General features: G+C 52.9%; 36 non-coding genes across 36 annotated transcripts; 2 read left to right on the forward strand and 34 right to left on the reverse strand.

Moving 5' to 3' along the window:
• Window positions 1-2,244: 2,244 nt before the first annotated feature.
• Trnav-aac (transfer RNA valine (anticodon AAC)) lies at window positions 2,245-2,317 on the reverse strand. The gene has a single exon. It is a non-coding gene; the product is annotated as a tRNA-Val (tRNA).
• A 158-nt stretch (window positions 2,318-2,475) lies between these two features.
• Trnav-cac (transfer RNA valine (anticodon CAC)) lies at window positions 2,476-2,548 on the reverse strand. Its single transcript has one exon. It is a non-coding gene; the product is annotated as a tRNA-Val (tRNA).
• A 402-nt stretch (window positions 2,549-2,950) lies between these two features.
• On the forward strand, window positions 2,951-3,022 carry Trnap-agg (transfer RNA proline (anticodon AGG)). Its single transcript has one exon. It is a non-coding gene; the product is annotated as a tRNA-Pro (tRNA).
• A 194-nt stretch (window positions 3,023-3,216) lies between these two features.
• Window positions 3,217-3,289, reverse strand: Trnav-aac (transfer RNA valine (anticodon AAC)). The gene has a single exon. It is a non-coding gene; the product is annotated as a tRNA-Val (tRNA).
• Window positions 3,290-3,447: 158 nt separating this feature from the next.
• On the reverse strand, window positions 3,448-3,520 carry Trnav-cac (transfer RNA valine (anticodon CAC)). The gene has a single exon. It is a non-coding gene; the product is annotated as a tRNA-Val (tRNA).
• A 402-nt stretch (window positions 3,521-3,922) lies between these two features.
• On the forward strand, window positions 3,923-3,994 carry Trnap-agg (transfer RNA proline (anticodon AGG)). Its single transcript has one exon. It is a non-coding gene; the product is annotated as a tRNA-Pro (tRNA).
• Window positions 3,995-4,188: 194 nt separating this feature from the next.
• On the reverse strand, window positions 4,189-4,261 carry Trnav-aac (transfer RNA valine (anticodon AAC)). The gene has a single exon. It is a non-coding gene; the product is annotated as a tRNA-Val (tRNA).
• Window positions 4,262-4,416: 155 nt separating this feature from the next.
• Window positions 4,417-4,489, reverse strand: Trnav-cac (transfer RNA valine (anticodon CAC)). The gene has a single exon. It is a non-coding gene; the product is annotated as a tRNA-Val (tRNA).
• Window positions 4,490-5,156: 667 nt separating this feature from the next.
• On the reverse strand, window positions 5,157-5,229 carry Trnav-aac (transfer RNA valine (anticodon AAC)). Its single transcript has one exon. It is a non-coding gene; the product is annotated as a tRNA-Val (tRNA).
• Window positions 5,230-5,388: 159 nt separating this feature from the next.
• Window positions 5,389-5,461, reverse strand: Trnav-cac (transfer RNA valine (anticodon CAC)). Its single transcript has one exon. It is a non-coding gene; the product is annotated as a tRNA-Val (tRNA).
• Window positions 5,462-6,129: 668 nt separating this feature from the next.
• On the reverse strand, window positions 6,130-6,202 carry Trnav-aac (transfer RNA valine (anticodon AAC)). Its single transcript has one exon. It is a non-coding gene; the product is annotated as a tRNA-Val (tRNA).
• A 159-nt stretch (window positions 6,203-6,361) lies between these two features.
• Trnav-cac (transfer RNA valine (anticodon CAC)) lies at window positions 6,362-6,434 on the reverse strand. The gene has a single exon. It is a non-coding gene; the product is annotated as a tRNA-Val (tRNA).
• A 666-nt stretch (window positions 6,435-7,100) lies between these two features.
• On the reverse strand, window positions 7,101-7,173 carry Trnav-aac (transfer RNA valine (anticodon AAC)). Its single transcript has one exon. It is a non-coding gene; the product is annotated as a tRNA-Val (tRNA).
• A 159-nt stretch (window positions 7,174-7,332) lies between these two features.
• On the reverse strand, window positions 7,333-7,405 carry Trnav-cac (transfer RNA valine (anticodon CAC)). The gene has a single exon. It is a non-coding gene; the product is annotated as a tRNA-Val (tRNA).
• A 668-nt stretch (window positions 7,406-8,073) lies between these two features.
• Window positions 8,074-8,146, reverse strand: Trnav-aac (transfer RNA valine (anticodon AAC)). Its single transcript has one exon. It is a non-coding gene; the product is annotated as a tRNA-Val (tRNA).
• Window positions 8,147-8,305: 159 nt separating this feature from the next.
• On the reverse strand, window positions 8,306-8,378 carry Trnav-cac (transfer RNA valine (anticodon CAC)). The gene has a single exon. It is a non-coding gene; the product is annotated as a tRNA-Val (tRNA).
• Window positions 8,379-9,044: 666 nt separating this feature from the next.
• On the reverse strand, window positions 9,045-9,117 carry Trnav-aac (transfer RNA valine (anticodon AAC)). Its single transcript has one exon. It is a non-coding gene; the product is annotated as a tRNA-Val (tRNA).
• A 159-nt stretch (window positions 9,118-9,276) lies between these two features.
• Trnav-cac (transfer RNA valine (anticodon CAC)) lies at window positions 9,277-9,349 on the reverse strand. Its single transcript has one exon. It is a non-coding gene; the product is annotated as a tRNA-Val (tRNA).
• A 668-nt stretch (window positions 9,350-10,017) lies between these two features.
• On the reverse strand, window positions 10,018-10,090 carry Trnav-aac (transfer RNA valine (anticodon AAC)). Its single transcript has one exon. It is a non-coding gene; the product is annotated as a tRNA-Val (tRNA).
• A 159-nt stretch (window positions 10,091-10,249) lies between these two features.
• Trnav-cac (transfer RNA valine (anticodon CAC)) lies at window positions 10,250-10,322 on the reverse strand. The gene has a single exon. It is a non-coding gene; the product is annotated as a tRNA-Val (tRNA).
• Window positions 10,323-10,988: 666 nt separating this feature from the next.
• On the reverse strand, window positions 10,989-11,061 carry Trnav-aac (transfer RNA valine (anticodon AAC)). The gene has a single exon. It is a non-coding gene; the product is annotated as a tRNA-Val (tRNA).
• Window positions 11,062-11,219: 158 nt separating this feature from the next.
• Trnav-cac (transfer RNA valine (anticodon CAC)) lies at window positions 11,220-11,292 on the reverse strand. The gene has a single exon. It is a non-coding gene; the product is annotated as a tRNA-Val (tRNA).
• A 667-nt stretch (window positions 11,293-11,959) lies between these two features.
• Window positions 11,960-12,032, reverse strand: Trnav-aac (transfer RNA valine (anticodon AAC)). Its single transcript has one exon. It is a non-coding gene; the product is annotated as a tRNA-Val (tRNA).
• A 159-nt stretch (window positions 12,033-12,191) lies between these two features.
• Trnav-cac (transfer RNA valine (anticodon CAC)) lies at window positions 12,192-12,264 on the reverse strand. Its single transcript has one exon. It is a non-coding gene; the product is annotated as a tRNA-Val (tRNA).
• A 667-nt stretch (window positions 12,265-12,931) lies between these two features.
• Trnav-aac (transfer RNA valine (anticodon AAC)) lies at window positions 12,932-13,004 on the reverse strand. The gene has a single exon. It is a non-coding gene; the product is annotated as a tRNA-Val (tRNA).
• Window positions 13,005-13,162: 158 nt separating this feature from the next.
• Window positions 13,163-13,235, reverse strand: Trnav-cac (transfer RNA valine (anticodon CAC)). Its single transcript has one exon. It is a non-coding gene; the product is annotated as a tRNA-Val (tRNA).
• Window positions 13,236-13,903: 668 nt separating this feature from the next.
• On the reverse strand, window positions 13,904-13,976 carry Trnav-aac (transfer RNA valine (anticodon AAC)). The gene has a single exon. It is a non-coding gene; the product is annotated as a tRNA-Val (tRNA).
• Window positions 13,977-14,135: 159 nt separating this feature from the next.
• Window positions 14,136-14,208, reverse strand: Trnav-cac (transfer RNA valine (anticodon CAC)). Its single transcript has one exon. It is a non-coding gene; the product is annotated as a tRNA-Val (tRNA).
• Window positions 14,209-14,875: 667 nt separating this feature from the next.
• Trnav-aac (transfer RNA valine (anticodon AAC)) lies at window positions 14,876-14,948 on the reverse strand. Its single transcript has one exon. It is a non-coding gene; the product is annotated as a tRNA-Val (tRNA).
• Window positions 14,949-15,106: 158 nt separating this feature from the next.
• Window positions 15,107-15,179, reverse strand: Trnav-cac (transfer RNA valine (anticodon CAC)). The gene has a single exon. It is a non-coding gene; the product is annotated as a tRNA-Val (tRNA).
• Window positions 15,180-15,847: 668 nt separating this feature from the next.
• Window positions 15,848-15,920, reverse strand: Trnav-aac (transfer RNA valine (anticodon AAC)). Its single transcript has one exon. It is a non-coding gene; the product is annotated as a tRNA-Val (tRNA).
• Window positions 15,921-16,078: 158 nt separating this feature from the next.
• On the reverse strand, window positions 16,079-16,151 carry Trnav-cac (transfer RNA valine (anticodon CAC)). The gene has a single exon. It is a non-coding gene; the product is annotated as a tRNA-Val (tRNA).
• A 668-nt stretch (window positions 16,152-16,819) lies between these two features.
• On the reverse strand, window positions 16,820-16,892 carry Trnav-aac (transfer RNA valine (anticodon AAC)). The gene has a single exon. It is a non-coding gene; the product is annotated as a tRNA-Val (tRNA).
• A 159-nt stretch (window positions 16,893-17,051) lies between these two features.
• On the reverse strand, window positions 17,052-17,124 carry Trnav-cac (transfer RNA valine (anticodon CAC)). The gene has a single exon. It is a non-coding gene; the product is annotated as a tRNA-Val (tRNA).
• A 668-nt stretch (window positions 17,125-17,792) lies between these two features.
• Trnav-aac (transfer RNA valine (anticodon AAC)) lies at window positions 17,793-17,865 on the reverse strand. The gene has a single exon. It is a non-coding gene; the product is annotated as a tRNA-Val (tRNA).
• Window positions 17,866-18,024: 159 nt separating this feature from the next.
• Trnav-cac (transfer RNA valine (anticodon CAC)) lies at window positions 18,025-18,097 on the reverse strand. The gene has a single exon. It is a non-coding gene; the product is annotated as a tRNA-Val (tRNA).
• Window positions 18,098-18,432: the final 335 nt, after the last annotated feature.

Genomic DNA, 18,432 nt, shown 5'->3' on the forward strand with positions numbered 1-18,432 from the left:
CCTCACCTGGGCCACCCACACTCCTATGGCCATAGCATTTCTCGATTTTGACAAGGCTTACGATCGGGCTGACTATCGTTATCTCAGTAGCGTGATGGAAACTATGGGCTTCAGTCTTAATTTTATCCACCTCATCAACAACTGTATCCGTGGTACACGTACACGGTTCTTGATCAATAATACATTGACGGAGTACATCCAGCTCTCACGGGGTATCAAGCAAGGCTGCCCTCTCTCAACGACGCTTTATGCGATCCTCATGGAACCCTTGTTGCGCCGCCTACATCATAGCCTACCTGGATTCCAGTTTTATGGTGTCAAGTCTGTGGTCCAAGCATACGCCGACGATGTCAGCGTGCTCCTTAATGACGTTCGCGATGTCACCGCAGCGAAGCGCATTCTTGAGGAATTCCAAAGCGATAGTGGTGCAATGTTAAACGTCAATAAATCCGCCGTCTTAACGCTTGGTCAGGAACGACCGCTCACGGGCGACGCTTGGCTGCCCTGTGTACAGACTAGAAAACACCTTGGTCTCTACGTCACGGCCCGGCCACTGGACATGTCTCACAAAAATTGGATACCCAAAATTCAGGCGATAAAAGCACTCCTGCGTGACCAAAATATGCGACACCTCGATCGTTTGCAGCGAGCCTTTTTCGTCAATTCTTATGCCCTCTCCAAATTACAGTTTGTTGCCGCCGTCTTACCCATGCCAACCACAGTAGCAAGATCACTTCTAGCGGCGGCCGCCTGGTACGTCTGGAAGCTCAATATTTTTAAGGTTTCCTTCACCACGACAGCTTTGCCATGCGATATGGGAGGCCTCGGCTTGAAAAACCCCGGCATTCACGCCTTGGCTCTGTATCTGAAACGCTCATGGCGTATACTCACCGCCAGCGAAGACACCGTCACGAAGCGGCTCTATCAGCTGTTCCGCCCTCCCAACTTCTCTCCGCCTGTGGACATTGGCCGCGTCAGCCCGCACTTTCAGCATATAGCACTGTATTATCTTGAAAGTAGCTATCTCGACGACGAGCTTTTCAAGAAGCCGACAGTTCAACTGTACCGCCACTTACTTCGGCCGTCACTGCCTGGCCCCTTGGAAAAGAAGTATCCGGCTTGCAATTGGTCCCTCGTTTGGACTAACATTCATAATCCGACACTTCCGACAGATGTTCGCTCCAAATGGTATGACGTGGTCACTGAAACTGTACCGACGCAAGAAAAGCGACACAGGATTAATCTTGAACCGAGTCCCTACTGCGGCTTGTGCCACGTGGTGGCGACTATTGCGCATCTGTTTGTCTGCAAGGACCAAGTGCACATCTGGAACTGGACGCGCAAAAAACTCCCTGTGCTTAACCGGACTGCGCCTCATGCGATTCAGATCCAAGACATTCTGCGCCCAGATTTCCGACTTTTCCCAGCTGCCAAACATAACAGTTACCTATGGCTCGTGGGACATTTTATCAACTATATTCTGTCCGGCAGTGCCCCTAATGTCTTAGATTTTCAAGTCTATCTCTCAACACAACACTGGCGCACAACCAGCCAATATGGTCACCGGTATCAATCAACATTTCAACATTTTCTTCACGTCGTCCTTGGGATGCCATAGAACATGGACAAGTGGGACGTCGGTTACAACAATTCGTCCTCCCTGTACTACAGTCGAAGGATATACTCTCTGCGAAGACACTCATTTGTCTCCTGGGTATGATGCATATGACGACGTCTGAATTTCACGAATATTTCCTTCCCAGTAGCGGTTCTTTCGACGATATAAATATTTTGGTGTCTTTTAATCAACAAAAATGCAAACCCGAAGAAAGAAAACGAACAACGAAGATGGACAGAAGACAACCGTCTAACCACAATACAACGAACAAAGAGATTAGAGATTAAGGAACAAAAAAAAAAATATCTTTTGGAAAATTTGTCAAGACAAACGAAAAACGATAAGGAACAAAAAAAAAAAAAAAAAAAAAAAAGGGGGTATGATTCCTGCTTAGGGTGCAGGAGGTCCCGGGTTCAAATCCCGGACGAGCCCTAGCGTTTTGTGCAAACTGATCGCACGTCAGTGGCTGAGTCAGCGCAAAAAGCTCGCCGTCAATATCAAATGAATTTCTTATTCGATGTGAGCAATTGGCACTCGGGTCCGACGCGTGAAGGCGATTACGAAGGTTTCGGGTACAGATGGTAGCAGATGCAGGTTAGTACGTCTTGCTTAAAGTGATGAAAAAGTGTTTCTGCCCGGGATCGAACCGGGGACCTTCTGCGTGTTAGGCAGACGTGATAACCGCTACACCACGGAAACTGCTTGTGTGCACCTTACTTCACAGACAACTTGTAGTGATGTTGCCATCGTAACTAAAAAATTCAATAAATGTGGTACTTGCAAAACGAAGGGATATGCAGCAGATCCACACACGACGTGGCTCATTGGAGGACAATACGACATAGGCAGGAAAATACTGTTCCCGCCCGGGATCGAACCGGGGACCTTCTGCGTGTGAAGCAGACGTGATAACCGCTACACTACGGAAACGACGGACCCGAGGAGTCCATCCTTGTTCACTCGAACTTGCCTCAGACTTTCTCTCGTCCGCGAATGCACACACGACAGTTCTTTTGTCAGCCTGGAACCCATCACAGCCGAGGGCTCAAGAAGTCTTCGGGGTGCTCGAGAGGGTGTCTGCCGTAGCACCCCTAACGAGATAGCGGCGTTTCGCGCAGTCGTTATTGCAAGTCATATCAGCAAAAGCAATCACTTTCTCAGCAGCAGGCAGTGCGAGCCCAGCGGCAGCTCTACATGAAGGTACCAATAGCCCAGGAAGGCCGCCGACCGCGGGAATTCGCGCCGCCCCCATCCCGCCAGCGTACACGAGACTTCCAGGGCACCCTGGACGACATCGAGGGACTGGAATATTTGGCATTCGCCGTGTCACAGGGCTCGTTGGTCTAGGGGTATGATTCCTGCTTAGGGTGCAGGAGGTCCCGGGTTCAAATCCCGGACGAGCCCTAGCGTTTCGTGCAAACTGATCGCACGTCAGTGGCTGAGTCAGCGCAAAAAGCTCGCCGTCAATATCAAATGAATTTCTTATTCGATGTGAGCAATTGGCACTCGGGTCCGACGCGTGAAGGCGATTACGAAGGTTTCGGGTACAGATGGTAGCAGATGCATGTTAGTACGTCTTGCTTAAAGTGTTGGAAAAGTGTTTCCGCCCGCGATCGAACCGGGGACCTTCTGCGTGTTAGGCAGACGTGATAACCGCTACACCACGGAAACTGCTTGTGTGCACCTTACTTCACAGACAACTTGTAGTGATGTTGCCATCGTAACTAAAAAATTCAATAAATGTGGTACTTGCAAAACGAAGGGACATGCAGCAGATCCACACACGACGTGGCTCATTGGAGGACAATACGACATAGGCAGGAAAATACTGTTCCCGCCCGGGATCGAACCGGGGACCTTCTGCGCGTGAAGCAGACGTGATAACCGCTACACTACGGAAACGACGGACCCGAGGAGTCCATCCTTGTTCACTCGAACTTGCCTCAGACTTTCTCTCGTCCGCGAATGCACACACGACAGTTCTTTTTTCAGCCTGGAACCCATCACAGCCGAGGGCTCAAGAAGTCTTCGGGGTGCTCGAGAGGGTGTCTGCCGTAGCACCCCTAACGAGATAGCGGCGTTTCGCGCAGTCGTTATTGCAAGTCATATCAGCAAAAGCAATCACTTTCTCAGCAGCAGGCAGTGCGAGCCCAGCGGCAGCTCTACATGAAGGTACCAATAGCCCAGGAAGGCCGCCGACCGCGGGAATTCGCGCCGCCCCCATCCCGCCAGCGTACACGAGACTTCCAGGGCACCCTGGACGACATCGAGGGACTGGAATATTTGGCATTCGCCGTGTCACAGGGCTCGTTGGTCTAGGGGTATGATTCCTGCTTAGGGTGCAGGAGGTCCCGGGTTCAAATCCCGGACGAGCCCTAGCGTTTTGTGCAAACTGATCGCACGTCAGTGGCTGAGTCAGCGCAAAAAGCTCGCCGTCAATATCAAATGAATTTCTTATTCGATGTGAGCAATTGGCACTCGGGTCCGACGCGTGAAGGCGATTACGAAGGTTTCGGGTACAGATGGTAGCAGATGCATGTTAGTACGTCTTGCTTAAAGTGATGAAAAAGTGTTTCCGCCCGGGATCGAACCGGGGACCTTCTGCGTGTTAGGCAGACGTGATAACCGCTACACCACGGAAACTGCTTGTGTGCACCTTACTTCACAGACAACTTGTAGTGATGTTGCCATCGTAACTAAAAAATTCAATAAATGTGGTACTTGCAAAACGAAGGGACATGCAGCAGATCCACACACGACGTGGCTCATTGGACAATACGACATAGGCAGGAAAATACTGTTCCCGCCCGGGATCGAACCGGGGACCTTCTGCGTGTGAAGCAGACGTGATAACCGCTACACTACGGAAACGACGGACCCGAGGAGTCCATCCTTGTTCACTCGAACTTGCCTCAGACTTTCTCTCGTCCGCGAATGCACACACGACAGTTCTTTTTTCAGCCTGGAACCCATCACAGCCGAGGGCTCAAGAAGTCTTCGGGGTGCTCGAGAGGGTGTCTGCCGTAGCACCCCTAACGAGATAGCGGCGTTTCGCGCAGTCGTTATTGCAAGTCATATCAGCAAAAGCAATCACTTTCTCAGCAGCAGGCAGTGCGAGCCCAGCGGCAGCTCTACATGAAGGTACCAATAGCCCAGGAAGGCCGCCGACCGCGGGAATTCGCGCCGCCCCCATCCCGCCAGCGTACACGAGACTTCCAGGGCACCCTGGACGACATCGAGGGACTGGAATATTTGGCATTCGCCGTGTCACAGGGCTCGTTGGTCAAGGGGTATGATTCCTGTTAGGGTGCCGAAGGTCCCGGGTTCAAATCCCGGACGAGCCCTAGCGTTTTGTGCAAACTGATCGCACGTCAGTGGCTGAGTCAGCGCAAAAAGCTCGCCGTCAATATCAAATGAATTTCTTATTCGATGTGAGCAATTGGCACTCGGGTCCGACGCGTGAAGGCGATTACGAAGGTTTCGGGTACAGATGGTAGCAGATGCATGTTAGTACGTCTTGCTGAAAGTGATGAAAAAGTGTTTCCGCCCGGGATCGAACCGGGGACCTTCTGCGTGTTAGGCAGACGTGATAACCGCTACACCACGGAAACTGCTTGTGTGCACCTTACTTCACAGACAACTTGTAGTGATGTTGCCATCGTAACTAAAAAAATTCAATAAATGTGGTACTTGCAAAACGAAGGGACATGCAGCAGATCCACACACGACGTGGCTCATTGGAGGACAATACGACATAGGCAGGAAAATACTGTGCCCGCCCGGGATCGAACCGGGGACCTTCTGCGTGTGAAGCAGACGTGATAACCGCTACACTACGGAAACGACGGACCCGAGGAGTCCATCCTTGTTCACTCGAACTTGCCTCAGACTTTCTCTCGTCCGCGAATGCACACACGACAGTTCTTTTGTCAGCCTGGAACCCATCACAGCCGAGGGCTCAAGAAGTCTTCGGGGTGCTCGAGAGGGTGTCTGCCGTAGCACCCCTAACGAGATAGCGGCGTTTCGCGCAGTCGTTATTGCAAGTCATATCAGCAAAAGCAATCACTTTCTCAGCAGCAGGCAGTGCGAGCCCAGCGGCAGCTCTACATGAAGGTACCAATAGCCCAGGAAGGCCGCCGACCGCGGGAATTCGCGCCGCCCCCATCCCGCCAGCGTACACGAGACTTCCAGGGCACCCTGGACGACATCGAGGGACTGGAATATTTGGCATTCGCCGTGTCACAGGGCTCGTTGGTCTAGGGGTATGATTCCTGCTTAGGGTGCAGGAGGTCCAGGGTTCAAATCCCGGAAGAGCCCTAGCGTTTTGTGCAAACTGATCGCACGTCAGTGGCTGAGTCAGCGCAAAAAGCTCGCCGTCAATATCAAATGAATTTCTTATTCGATGTGAGCAATTGGCACTCGGGTCCGACGCGTGAAGGCGATTACGAAGGTTTCGGGTACAGATGGTAGCAGATGCATGTTAGTACGTCTTGCTTAAAGTGTTGGAAAAGTGTTTCCGCCCGGGATCGAACCGGGGACCTTCTGCGTGTTAGGCAGACGTGATAACCGCTACACCACGGAAACTGCTTGTGTGCACCTTACTTCACAGACAACTTGTAGTGATGTTGCCATCGTAACTAAAAAAATTCAATAAATGTGGTACTTGCAAAACGAAGGGACATGCAGCAGATCCACACACGACGTGGCTCATTGGAGGACAATACGACATAGGCAGGAAAATACTGTTCCCGCCCGGGATCGAACCGGGGACCTTCTGCGTGTGAAGCAGACGTGATAACCGCTACACTACGGAAACGACGGACCCGAGGAGTCCATCCTTGTTCACTCGAACTTGCCTCAGACTTTCTCTCGTCCGCGAATGCACACACGACAGTTCTTTTGTCAGCCTGAACCCATCACAGCCGAGGGCTCAAGAAGTCTTCGGGGTGCTCGAGAGGGTGTCTGCCGTAGCACCCCTAACGAGATAGCGGCGTTTCGCGCAGTCGTTATTGCAAGTCATATCAGCAAAAGCAATCACTTTCTCAGCAGCAGGCAGTGCGAGCCCAGCGGCAGCTCTACATGAAGGTACCAATAGCCCAGGAAGGCCGCCGACCGCGGGAATTCGCGCCGCCCCCATCCCGCCAGCGTACACGAGACTTCCAGGGCACCCTGGACGACATCGAGGGACTGGAATATTTGGCATTCGCCGTGTCACAGGGCTCGTTGGTCAAGGGGTATGATTCCTGTTAGGGTGCCGAAGGTCCCGGGTTCAAATCCCGGACGAGCCCTAGCGTTTTGTGCAAACTGATCGCACGTCAGTGGCTGAGTCAGCGCAAAAAGCTCGCCGTCAATATCAAATGAATTTCTTATTCGATGTGAGCAATTGGCACTCGGGTCCGACGCGTGAAGGCGATTACGAAGGTTTCGGGTACAGATGGTAGCAGATGCATGTTAGTACGTCTTGCTGAAAGTGATGAAAAAGTGTTTCCGCCCGGGATCGAACCGGGGACCTTCTGCGTGTTAGGCAGACGTGATAACCGCTACACCACGGAAACTGCTTGTGTGCACCTTACTTCACAGACAACTTGTAGTGATGTTGCCATCGTAACTAAAAAAATTCAATAAATGTGGTACTTGCAAAACGAAGGGACATGCAGCAGATCCACACACGACGTGGCTCATTGGAGGACAATACGACATAGGCAGGAAAATACTGTGCCCGCCCGGGATCGAACCGGGGACCTTCTGCGTGTGAAGCAGACGTGATAACCGCTACACTACGGAAACGACGGACCCGAGGAGTCCATCCTTGTTCACTCGAACTTGCCTCAGACTTTCTCTCGTCCGCGAATGCACACACGACAGTTCTTTTGTCAGCCTGGAACCCATCACAGCCGAGGGCTCAAGAAGTCTTCGGGGTGCTCGAGAGGGTGTCTGCCGTAGCACCCCTAACGAGATAGCGGCGTTTCGCGCAGTCGTTATTGCAAGTCATATCAGCAAAAGCAATCACTTTCTCAGCAGCAGGCAGTGCGAGCCCAGCGGCAGCTCTACATGAAGGTACCAATAGCCCAGGAAGGCCGCCGACCGCGGGAATTCGCGCCGCCCCCATCCCGCCAGCGTACACGAGACTTCCAGGGCACCCTGGACGACATCGAGGGACTGGAATATTTGGCATTCGCCGTGTCACAGGGCTCGTTGGTCTAGGGGTATGATTCCTGCTTAGGGTGCAGGAGGTCCAGGGTTCAAATCCCGGAAGAGCCCTAGCGTTTTGTGCAAACTGATCGCACGTCAGTGGCTGAGTCAGCGCAAAAAGCTCGCCGTCAATATCAAATGAATTTCTTATTCGATGTGAGCAATTGGCACTCGGGTCCGACGCGTGAAGGCGATTACGAAGGTTTCGGGTACAGATGGTAGCAGATGCATGTTAGTACGTCTTGCTTAAAGTGTTGGAAAAGTGTTTCCGCCCGGGATCGAACCGGGGACCTTCTGCGTGTTAGGCAGACGTGATAACCGCTACACCACGGAAACTGCTTGTGTGCACCTTACTTCACAGACAACTTGTAGTGATGTTGCCATCGTAACTAAAAAAATTCAATAAATGTGGTACTTGCAAAACGAAGGGACATGCAGCAGATCCACACACGACGTGGCTCATTGGAGGACAATACGACATAGGCAGGAAAATACTGTTCCCGCCCGGGATCGAACCGGGGACCTTCTGCGTGTGAAGCAGACGTGATAACCGCTACACTACGGAAACGACGGACCCGAGGAGTCCATCCTTGTTCACTCGAACTTGCCTCAGACTTTCTCTCGTCCGCGAATGCACACACGACAGTTCTTTTGTCAGCCTGAACCCATCACAGCCGAGGGCTCAAGAAGTCTTCGGGGTGCTCGAGAGGGTGTCTGCCGTAGCACCCCTAACGAGATAGCGGCGTTTCGCGCAGTCGTTATTGCAAGTCATATCAGCAAAAGCAATCACTTTCTCAGCAGCAGGCAGTGCGAGCCCAGCGGCAGCTCTACATGAAGGTACCAATAGCCCAGGAAGGCCGCCGACCGCGGGAATTCGCGCCGCCCCCATCCCGCCAGCGTACACGAGACTTCCAGGGCACCCTGGACGACATCGAGGGACTGGAATATTTGGCATTCGCCGTGTCACAGGGCTCGTTGGTCAAGGGGTATGATTCCTGTTAGGGTGCCGAAGGTCCCGGGTTCAAATCCCGGACGAGCCCTAGCGTTTTGTGCAAACTGATCGCACGTCAGTGGCTGAGTCAGCGCAAAAAGCTCGCCGTCAATATCAAATGAATTTCTTATTCGATGTGAGCAATTGGCACTCGGGTCCGACGCGTGAAGGCGATTACGAAGGTTTCGGGTACAGATGGTAGCAGATGCATGTTAGTACGTCTTGCTGAAAGTGATGAAAAAGTGTTTCCGCCCGGGATCGAACCGGGGACCTTCTGCGTGTTAGGCAGACGTGATAACCGCTACACCACGGAAACTGCTTGTGTGCACCTTACTTCACAGACAACTTGTAGTGATGTTGCCATCGTAACTAAAAAAATTCAATAAATGTGGTACTTGCAAAACGAAGGGACATGCAGCAGATCCACACACGACGTGGCTCATTGGAGGACAATACGACATAGGCAGGAAAATACTGTGCCCGCCCGGGATCGAACCGGGGACCTTCTGCGTGTGAAGCAGACGTGATAACCGCTACACTACGGAAACGACGGACCCGAGGAGTCCATCCTTGTTCACTCGAACTTGCCTCAGACTTTCTCTCGTCCGCGAATGCACACACGACAGTTCTTTTGTCAGCCTGGAACCCATCACAGCCGAGGGCTCAAGAAGTCTTCGGGGTGCTCGAGAGGGTGTCTGCCGTAGCACCCCTAACGAGATAGCGGCGTTTCGCGCAGTCGTTATTGCAAGTCATATCAGCAAAAGCAATCACTTTCTCAGCAGCAGGCAGTGCGAGCCCAGCGGCAGCTCTACATGAAGGTACCAATAGCCCAGGAAGGCCGCCGACCGCGGGAATTCGCGCCGCCCCCATCCCGCCAGCGTACACGAGACTTCCAGGGCACCCTGGACGACATCGAGGGACTGGAATATTTGGCATTCGCCGTGTCACAGGGCTCGTTGGTCTAGGGGTATGATTCCTGCTTAGGGTGCAGGAGGTCCAGGGTTCAAATCCCGGAAGAGCCCTAGCGTTTTGTGCAAACTGATCGCACGTCAGTGGCTGAGTCAGCGCAAAAAGCTCGCCGTCAATATCAAATGAATTTCTTATTCGATGTGAGCAATTGGCACTCGGGTCCGACGCGTGAAGGCGATTACGAAGGTTTCGGGTACAGATGGTAGCAGATGCATGTTAGTACGTCTTGCTTAAAGTGTTGGAAAAGTGTTTCCGCCCGGTATCGAACCGGGGACCTTCTGCGTGTTAGGCAGACGTGATAACCGCTACACCACGGAAACTGCTTGTGTGCACCTTACTTCACAGACAACTTGTAGTGATGTTGCCATCGTAACTAAAAAAATTCAATAAATGTGGTACTTGCAAAACCAAGGGACATGCAGCAGATCCACACACGACGTGGCTCATTGGAGGACAATACGACATAGGCAGGAAAATACTGTTCCCGCCCGGGATCGAACCGGGGACCTTCTGCGTGTGAAGCAGACGTGATAACCGCTACACTACGGAAACGACGGACCCGAGGAGTCCATCCTTGTTCACTCGAACTTGCCTCAGACTTTCTCTCGTCCGCGAATGCACACACGACAGTTCTTTTGTCAGCCTGAACCCATCACAGCCGAGGGCTCAAGAAGTCTTCGGGGTGCTCGAGAGGGTGTCTGCCGTAGCACCCCTAACGAGATAGCGGCGTTTCGCGCAGTCGTTATTGCAAGTCATATCAGCAAAAGCAATCACTTTCTCAGCAGCAGGCAGTGCGAGCCCAGCGGCAGCTCTACATGAAGGTACCAATAGCCCAGGAAGGCCGCCGACCGCGGGAATTCGCGCCGCCCCCATCCCGCCAGCGTACACGAGACTTCCAGGGCACCCTGGACGACATCGAGGGACTGGAATATTTGGCATTCGCCGTGTCACAGGGCTCGTTGGTCAAGGGGTATGATTCCTGTTAGGGTGCCGAAGGTCCCGGGTTCAAATCCCGGACGAGCCCTAGCGTTTTGTGCAAACTGATCGCACGTCAGTGGCTGAGTCAGCGCAAAAAGCTCGCCGTCAATATCAAATGAATTTCTTATTCGATGTGAGCAATTGGCACTCGGGTCCGACGCGTGAAGGCGATTACGAAGGTTTCGGGTACAGATGGTAGCAGATGCATGTTAGTACGTCTTGCTGAAAGTGATGAAAAAGTGTTTCCGCCCGGGATCGAACCGGGGACCTTCTGCGTGTTAGGCAGACGTGATAACCGCTACACCACGGAAACTGCTTGTGTGCACCTTACTTCACAGACAACTTGTAGTGATGTTGCCATCGTAACTAAAAAATTCAATAAATGTGGTACTTGCAAAACGAAGGGACATGCAGCAGATCAACACACGACGTGGCTCATTGGAGGACAATACGACATAGGCAGGAAAATACTGTTCCCGCCCGGGATCGAACCGGGGACCTTCTGCGTGTGAAGCAGACGTGATGACCGCTACACTACGGAAACGACGGACCCGAGGAGTCCATCCTTGTTCACTCGAACTTGCCTCAGACTTTCTCTCGTCCGCGAATGCACACACGACAGTTCTTTTTTCAGCCTGGAACCCATCACAGCCGAGGGCTCAAGAAGTCTTCGGGGTGCTCGAGAGGGTGTCTGCCGTAGCACCCCTAACGAGATAGCGGCGTTTCGCGCAGTCGTTATTGCAAGTCATATCAGCAAAAGCAATCACTTTCTCAGCAGCAGGCAGTGCGAGCCCAGCGGCAGCTCTACATGAAGGTACCAATAGCCCAGGAAGGCCGCCGACCGCGGGAATTCGCGCCGCCCCCATCCCGCCAGCGTACACGAGACTTCCAGGGCACCCTGGACGACATCGAGGGACTGGAATATTTGGCATTCGCCGTGTCACAGGGCTCGTTGGTCAAGGGGTATGATTCCTGTTAGGGTGCCGAAGGTCCCGGGTTCAAATCCCGGACGAGCCCTAGCGTTTTGTGCAAACTGATCGCACGTCAGTGGCTGAGTCAGCGCAAAAAGCTCGCCGTCAATATCAAATGAATTTCTTATTCGATGTGAGCAATTGGCACTCGGGTCCGACGCGTGAAGGCGATTACGAAGGTTTCGGGTACAGATGGTAGCAGATGCATGTTAGTACGTCTTGCTGAAAGTGATGAAAAAGTGTTTCCGCCCGGGATCGAACCGGGGACCTTCTGCGTGTTAGGCAGACGTGATAACCGCTACACCACGGAAACTGCTTGTGTGCACCTTACTTCACAGACAACTTGTAGTGATGTTGCCATCGTAACTAAAAAAATTCAATAAATGTGGTACTTGCAAAACGAAGGGACATGCAGCAGATCCACACACGACGTGGCTCATTGGAGGACAATACGACATAGGCAGGAAAATACTGTTCCCGCCCGGGATCGAACCGGGGACCTTCTGCGTGTGAAGCAGACGTGATAACCGCTACACTACGGAAACGACGGACCCGAGGAGTCCATCCTTGTTCACTCGAACTTGCCTCAGACTTTCTCTCGTCCGCGAATGCACACACGACAGTTCTTTTGTCAGCCTGGAACCCATCACAGCCGAGGGCTCAAGAAGTCTTCGGGGTGCTCGAGAGGGTGTCTGCCGTAGCACCCCTAACGAGATAGCGGCGTTTCGCGCAGTCGTTATTGCAAGTCATATCAGCAAAAGCAATCACTTTCTCAGCAGCAGGCAGTGCGAGCCCAGCGGCAGCTCTACATGAAGGTACCAATAGCCCAGGAAGGCCGCCGACCGCGGGAATTCGCGCCGCCCCCATCCCGCCAGCGTACACGAGACTTCCAGGGCACCCTGGACGACATCGAGGGACTGGAATATTTGGCATTCGCCGTGTCACAGGGCTCGTTGGTCTAGGGGTATGATTCCTGTTAGGGTGCCGGAGGTCCCGGGTTCAAATCCCGGACGAGCCCTAGCGTTTTGTGCAAACTGATCGCACGTCAGTGGCTGAGTCAGCGCAAAAAGCTCGCCGTCAATATCAAATGAATTTCTTATTCGATGTGAGCAATTGGCACTCGGGTCCGACGCGTGAAGGCGATTACGAAGGTTTCGGGTACAGATGGTAGCAGATGCATGTTAGTACGTCTTGCTGAAAGTGATGAAAAAGTGTTTCCGCCCGGGATCGAACCAGGGACCTTCTGCGTGTTAGGCAGACGTGATAACCGCTACACCACGGAAAATGCTTGTGTGCACCTTACTTCACAGACAACTTGTAGTGATGTTGCCATCGTAACTAAAAAATTCAATAAATGTGGTACTTGCAAAACGAAGGGACATGCAGCAGATCCACACACGACGTGGCTCATTGGAGGACAATACGACATAGGCAGGAAAATACTGTTCCCGCCCGGGATCGAACCGGGGACCTTCTGCGCGTGAAGCAGACGTGATAACCGCTACACTACGGAAACGACGGACCCGAGGAGTCCATCCTTGTTCACTCGAACTTGCCTCAGACTTTCTCTCGTCCGCGAATGCACACACGACAGTTCTTTTGTCAGCCTGGAACCCATCACAGCCGAGGGCTCAAGAAGTCTTCGGGGTGCTCGAGAGGGTGTCTGCCGTAGCACCCCTAACGAGATAGCGGCGTTTCGCGCAGTCGTTATTGCAAGTCATATCAGCAAAAGCAATCACTTTCTCAGCAGCAGGCAGTGCGAGCACAGCGGCAGCTCTACATGAAGGTACCAATAGCCCAGGAAGGCCGCCGACCGCGGGAATTCGCGCCGCCCCCATCCTGCCAGCGTACACGAGACTTCCAGGGCACCCTGGACGACATCGAGGGACTGGAATATTTGGCATTCGCCGTGTCACAGGGCTCGTTGGTCTAGGGGTATGATTCCTGCTTAGGGTGCAGGAGGTCCAGGGTTCAAATCCCGGAAGAACCCTAGCGTTTTGTGCAAACTGATCGCACGTCAGTGGCTGAGTCAGCGCAAAAAGCTCGCCGTCAATATCAAATGAATTTCTTATTCGATGTGAGCAATTGGCACTCGGGTCCGACGCGTGAAGGCGATTACGAAGGTTTCGGGTACAGATGGTAGCAGATGCATGTTAGTACGTCTTGCTTAAAGTGTTGGAAAAGTGTTTCCGCCCGGGATCGAACCGGGGACCTTCTGCGTGTTAGGCAGACGTGATAACCGCTACAACACGGAAACTGCTTGTGTGCACCTTACTTCACAGACAACTTGTAGTGATGTTGCCATCGTAACTAAAAAAATTCAATAAATGTGGTACTTGCAAAACCAAGGGACATGCAGCAGATCCACACACGACGTGGCTCATTGGAGGACAATACGACATAGGCAGGAAAATACTGTTCCCGCCCGGGATCGAACCGGGGACCTTCTGCGTGTGAAGCAGACGTGATGACCGCTACACTACGGAAACGACGGACCCGAGGAGTCCATCCTTGTTCACTCGAAGTTGCCTCAGACTTTCTCTCGTCCGCGAATGCACACACGACAGTTCTTTTGTCAGCCTGGAACCCATCACAGCCAAGGGCTCAAGAAGTCTTCGGGGTGCTCGAGAGGGTGTCTGCCGTAGCACCCCTAACGAGATAGCGGCGTTTCGCGCAGTCGTTATTGCAAGTCATATCAGCAAAAGCAATCACTTTCTCAGCAGCAGGCAGTGCGAGCCCAGCGGCAGCTCTACATGAAGGTACCAATAGCCCAGGAAGGCCGCCGACCGCGGGAATTCGCGCCGCCCCCATCCCGCCAGCGTACACGAGACTTCCAGGGCACCCTGGACGACATCGAGGGACTGGAATATTTGGCATTCGCCGTGTCACAGGGCTCGTTGGTCTAGGGGTATGATTCCTGTTAGGGTGCCGGAGGTCCCGGGTTCAAATCCCGGACGAGCCCTAGCGTTTTGTGCAAACTGATCGCACGTCAGTGGCTGAGTCAGCGCAAAAAGCTCGCCGTCAATATCAAATGAATTTCTTATTCGATGTGAGCAATTGGCACTCGGGTCCGACGCGTGAAGGCGATTACGAAGGTTTCGGGTACAGATGGTAGCAGATGCATGTTAGTACGTCTTGCTGAAAGTGATGAAAAAGTGTTTCCGCCCGGGATCGAACCGGGGACCTTCTGCGTGTTAGGCAGACGTGATAACCGCTACACCACGGAAAATGCTTGTGTGCACCTTACTTCACAGACAACTTGTAGTGATGTTGCCATCGTAACTAAAAAATTCAATAAATGTGGTACTTGCAAAACGAAGGGACATGCAGCAGATCCACACACGACGTGGCTCATTGGAGGACAATACGACATAGGCAGGAAAATACTGTTCCCGCCCGGGATCGAACCGGGGATCTTCTGCGCGTGAAGCAGACGTGATAACCGCTACACTACGGAAACGACGGACCCGAGGAGTCCATCCTTGTTCACTCGAACTTGCCTCAGACTTTCTCTCGTCCGCGAATGCACACACGACAGTTCTTTTGTCAGCCTGGAACCCATCACAGCCGAGGGCTCAAGAAGTCTTCGGGGTGCTCGAGAGGGTGTCTGCCGTAGCACCCCTAACGAGATAGCGGCGTTTCGCGCAGTCGTTATTGCAAGTCATATCAGCAAAAGCAATCACTTTCTCAGCAGCAGGCAGTGCGAGCACAGCGGCAGCTCTACATGAAGGTACCAATAGCCCAGGAAGGCCGCCGACCGCGGGAATTCGCGCCGCCCCCATCCTGCCAGCGTACACGAGACTTCCAGGGCACCCTGGACGACATCGAGGGACTGGAATATTTGGCATTCGCCGTGTCACAGGGCTCGTTGGTCTAGGGGTATGATTCCTGCTTAGGGTGCAGGAGGTCCAGGGTTCAAATCCCGGAAGAGCCCTAGCGTTTTGTGCAAACTGATCGCACGTCAGTGGCTGAGTCAGCGCAAAAAGCTCGCCGTCAATATCAAATGAATTTCTTATTCGATGTGAGCAATTGGCACTCGGGTCCGACGCGTGAAGGCGATTACGAAGGTTTCGGGTACAGATGGTAGCAGATGCATGTTAGTACGTCTTGCTGAAAGTGATGAAAAAGTGTTTCCGCCCGGGATCGAACCAGGGACCTTCTGCGTGTTAGGCAGACGTGATAACCGCTACACCACGGAAAATGCTTGTGTGCACCTTACTTCACAGACAACTTGTAGTGATGTTGCCATCGTAACTAAAAAATTCAATAAATGTGGTACTTGCAAAACGAAGGGACATGCAGCAGATCCACACACGACGTGGCTCATTGGAGGACAATACGACATAGGCAGGAAAATACTGTTCCCGCCCGGGATCGAACCGGGGACCTTCTGCGCGTGAAGCAGACGTGATAACCGCTACACTACGGAAACGACGGACCCGAGGAGTCCATCCTTGTTCACTCGAACTTGCCTCAGACTTTCTCTCGTCCGCGAATGCACACACGACAGTTCTTTTGTCAGCCTGGAACCCATCACAGCCGAGGGCTCAAGAAGTCTTCGGGGTGCTCGAGAGGGTGTCTGCCGTAGCACCCCTAACGAGATAGCGGCGTTTCGCGCAGTCGTTATTGCAAGTCATATCAGCAAAAGCAATCACTTTCTCAGCAGCAGGCAGTGCGAGCACAGCGGCAGCTCTACATGAAGGTACCAATAGCCCAGGAAGGCCGCCGACCGCGGGAATTCGCGCCGCCCCCATCCTGCCAGCGTACACGAGACTTCCAGGGCACCCTGGACGACATCGAGGGACTGGAATATTTGGCATTCGCCGTGTCACAGGGCTCGTTGGTCTAGGGGTATGATTCCTGCTTAGGGTGCAGGAGGTCCAGGGTTCAAATCCCGGAAGAACCCTAGCGTTTTGTGCAAACTGATCGCACGTCAGTGGCTGAGTCAGCGCAAAAAGCTCGCCGTCAATATCAAATGAATTTCTTATTCGATGTGAGCAATTGGCACTCGGGTCCGACGCGTGAAGGCGATTACGAAGGTTTCGGGTACAGATGGTAGCAGATGCATGTTAGTACGTCTTGCTTAAAGTGTTGGAAAAGTGTTTCCGCCCGGGATCGAACCGGGGACCTTCTGCGTGTTAGGCAGACGTGATAACCGCTAAAACACGGAAACTGCTTGTGTGCACCTTACTTCACAGACAACTTGTAGTGATGTTGCCATCGTAACTAAAAAAATTCAATAAATGTGGTACTTGCAAAACCAAGGGACATGCAGCAGATCCACACACGACGTGGCTCATTGGAGGACAATACGACATAGGCAGGAAAATACTGTTCCCGCCCGGGATCGAACCGGGGATCTTCTGCGCGTGAAGCAGACGTGATAACCGCTACACTACGGAAACGACGGACCCGAGGAGTCCATCCTTGTTCACTCGAACTTGCCTCAGACTTTCTCTCGTCCGCGAATGCACACACGACAGTTCTTTTGTCAGCCTGGAACCCATCACAGCCGAGGGCTCAAGAAGTCTTCGGGGTGCTCGAGAGGGTGTCTGCCGTAGCACCCCTAACGAGATAGCGGCGTTTCGCGCAGTCGTTATTGCAAGTCATATCAGCAAAAGCAATCACTTTCTCAGCAGCAGGCAGTGCGAGCACAGCGGCAGCTCTACATGAAGGTACCAATAGCCCAGGAAGGCCGCCGACCGCGGGAATTCGCGCCGCCCCCATCCTGCCAGCGTACACGAGACTTCCAGGGCACCCTGGACGACATCGAGGGACTGGAATATTTGGCATTCGCCGTGTCACAGGGCTCGTTGGTCTAGGGGTATGATTCCTGCTTAGGGTGCAGGAGGTCCAGGGTTCAAATCCCGGAAGAGCCCTAGCGTTTTGTGCAAACTGATCGCACGTCAGTGGCTGAGTCAGCGCAAAAAGCTCGCCGTCAATATCAAATGAATTTCTTATTCGATGTGAGCAATTGGCACTCGGGTCCGACGCGTGAAGGCGATTACGAAGGTTTCGGGTACAGATGGTAGCAGATGCATGTTAGTACGTCTTGCTTAAAGTGTTGGAAAAGTGTTTCCGCCCGGGATCGAACCGGGGACCTTCTGCGTGTTAGGCAGACGTGATAACCGCTACACCACGGAAACTGCTTGTGTGCACCTTACTTCACAGACAACTTGTAGTGATGTTGCCATCGTAACTAAAAAAATTCAATAAATGTGGTACTTGCAAAACGAAGGGACATGCAGCAGATCCACACACGACGTGGCTCATTGGAGGACAATACGACATAGGCAGGAAAATACTGTTCCCGCCCGGGATCGAACCGGGGACCTTCTGCGTGTGAAGCAGACGTGATGACCGCTACACTACGGAAACGACGGACCCGAGGAGTCCATCCTTGTTCACTCGAACTTGCCTCAGACTTTCTCTCGTCCGCGAATGCACACACGACAGTTCTTTTGTCAGCCTGGAACCCATCACAGCCAAGGGCTCAAGAAGTCTTCGGGGTGCTCGAGAGGGTGTCTGCCGCAGCACCCCTAACGAGATAGCGGCGTTTCGCGCAGTCGTTATTGCAAGTCATATCAGCAAAAGCAATCACTTTCTCAGCAGCAGGCAGTGCGAGCCCAGCGGCAGCTCTACATGAAGGTACCAATAGCCCAGGAAGGCCGCCGACCGCGGGAATTCGCGCCGCCCCCATCCCGCCAGCGTAC

Source organism: Schistocerca serialis, chromosome 2, assembly GCF_023864345.2.
Source record: "Schistocerca serialis cubense isolate TAMUIC-IGC-003099 chromosome 2, iqSchSeri2.2, whole genome shotgun sequence".
In the NCBI taxonomy this organism is placed as follows: domain Eukaryota; kingdom Metazoa; phylum Arthropoda; class Insecta; order Orthoptera; family Acrididae; genus Schistocerca; species Schistocerca serialis.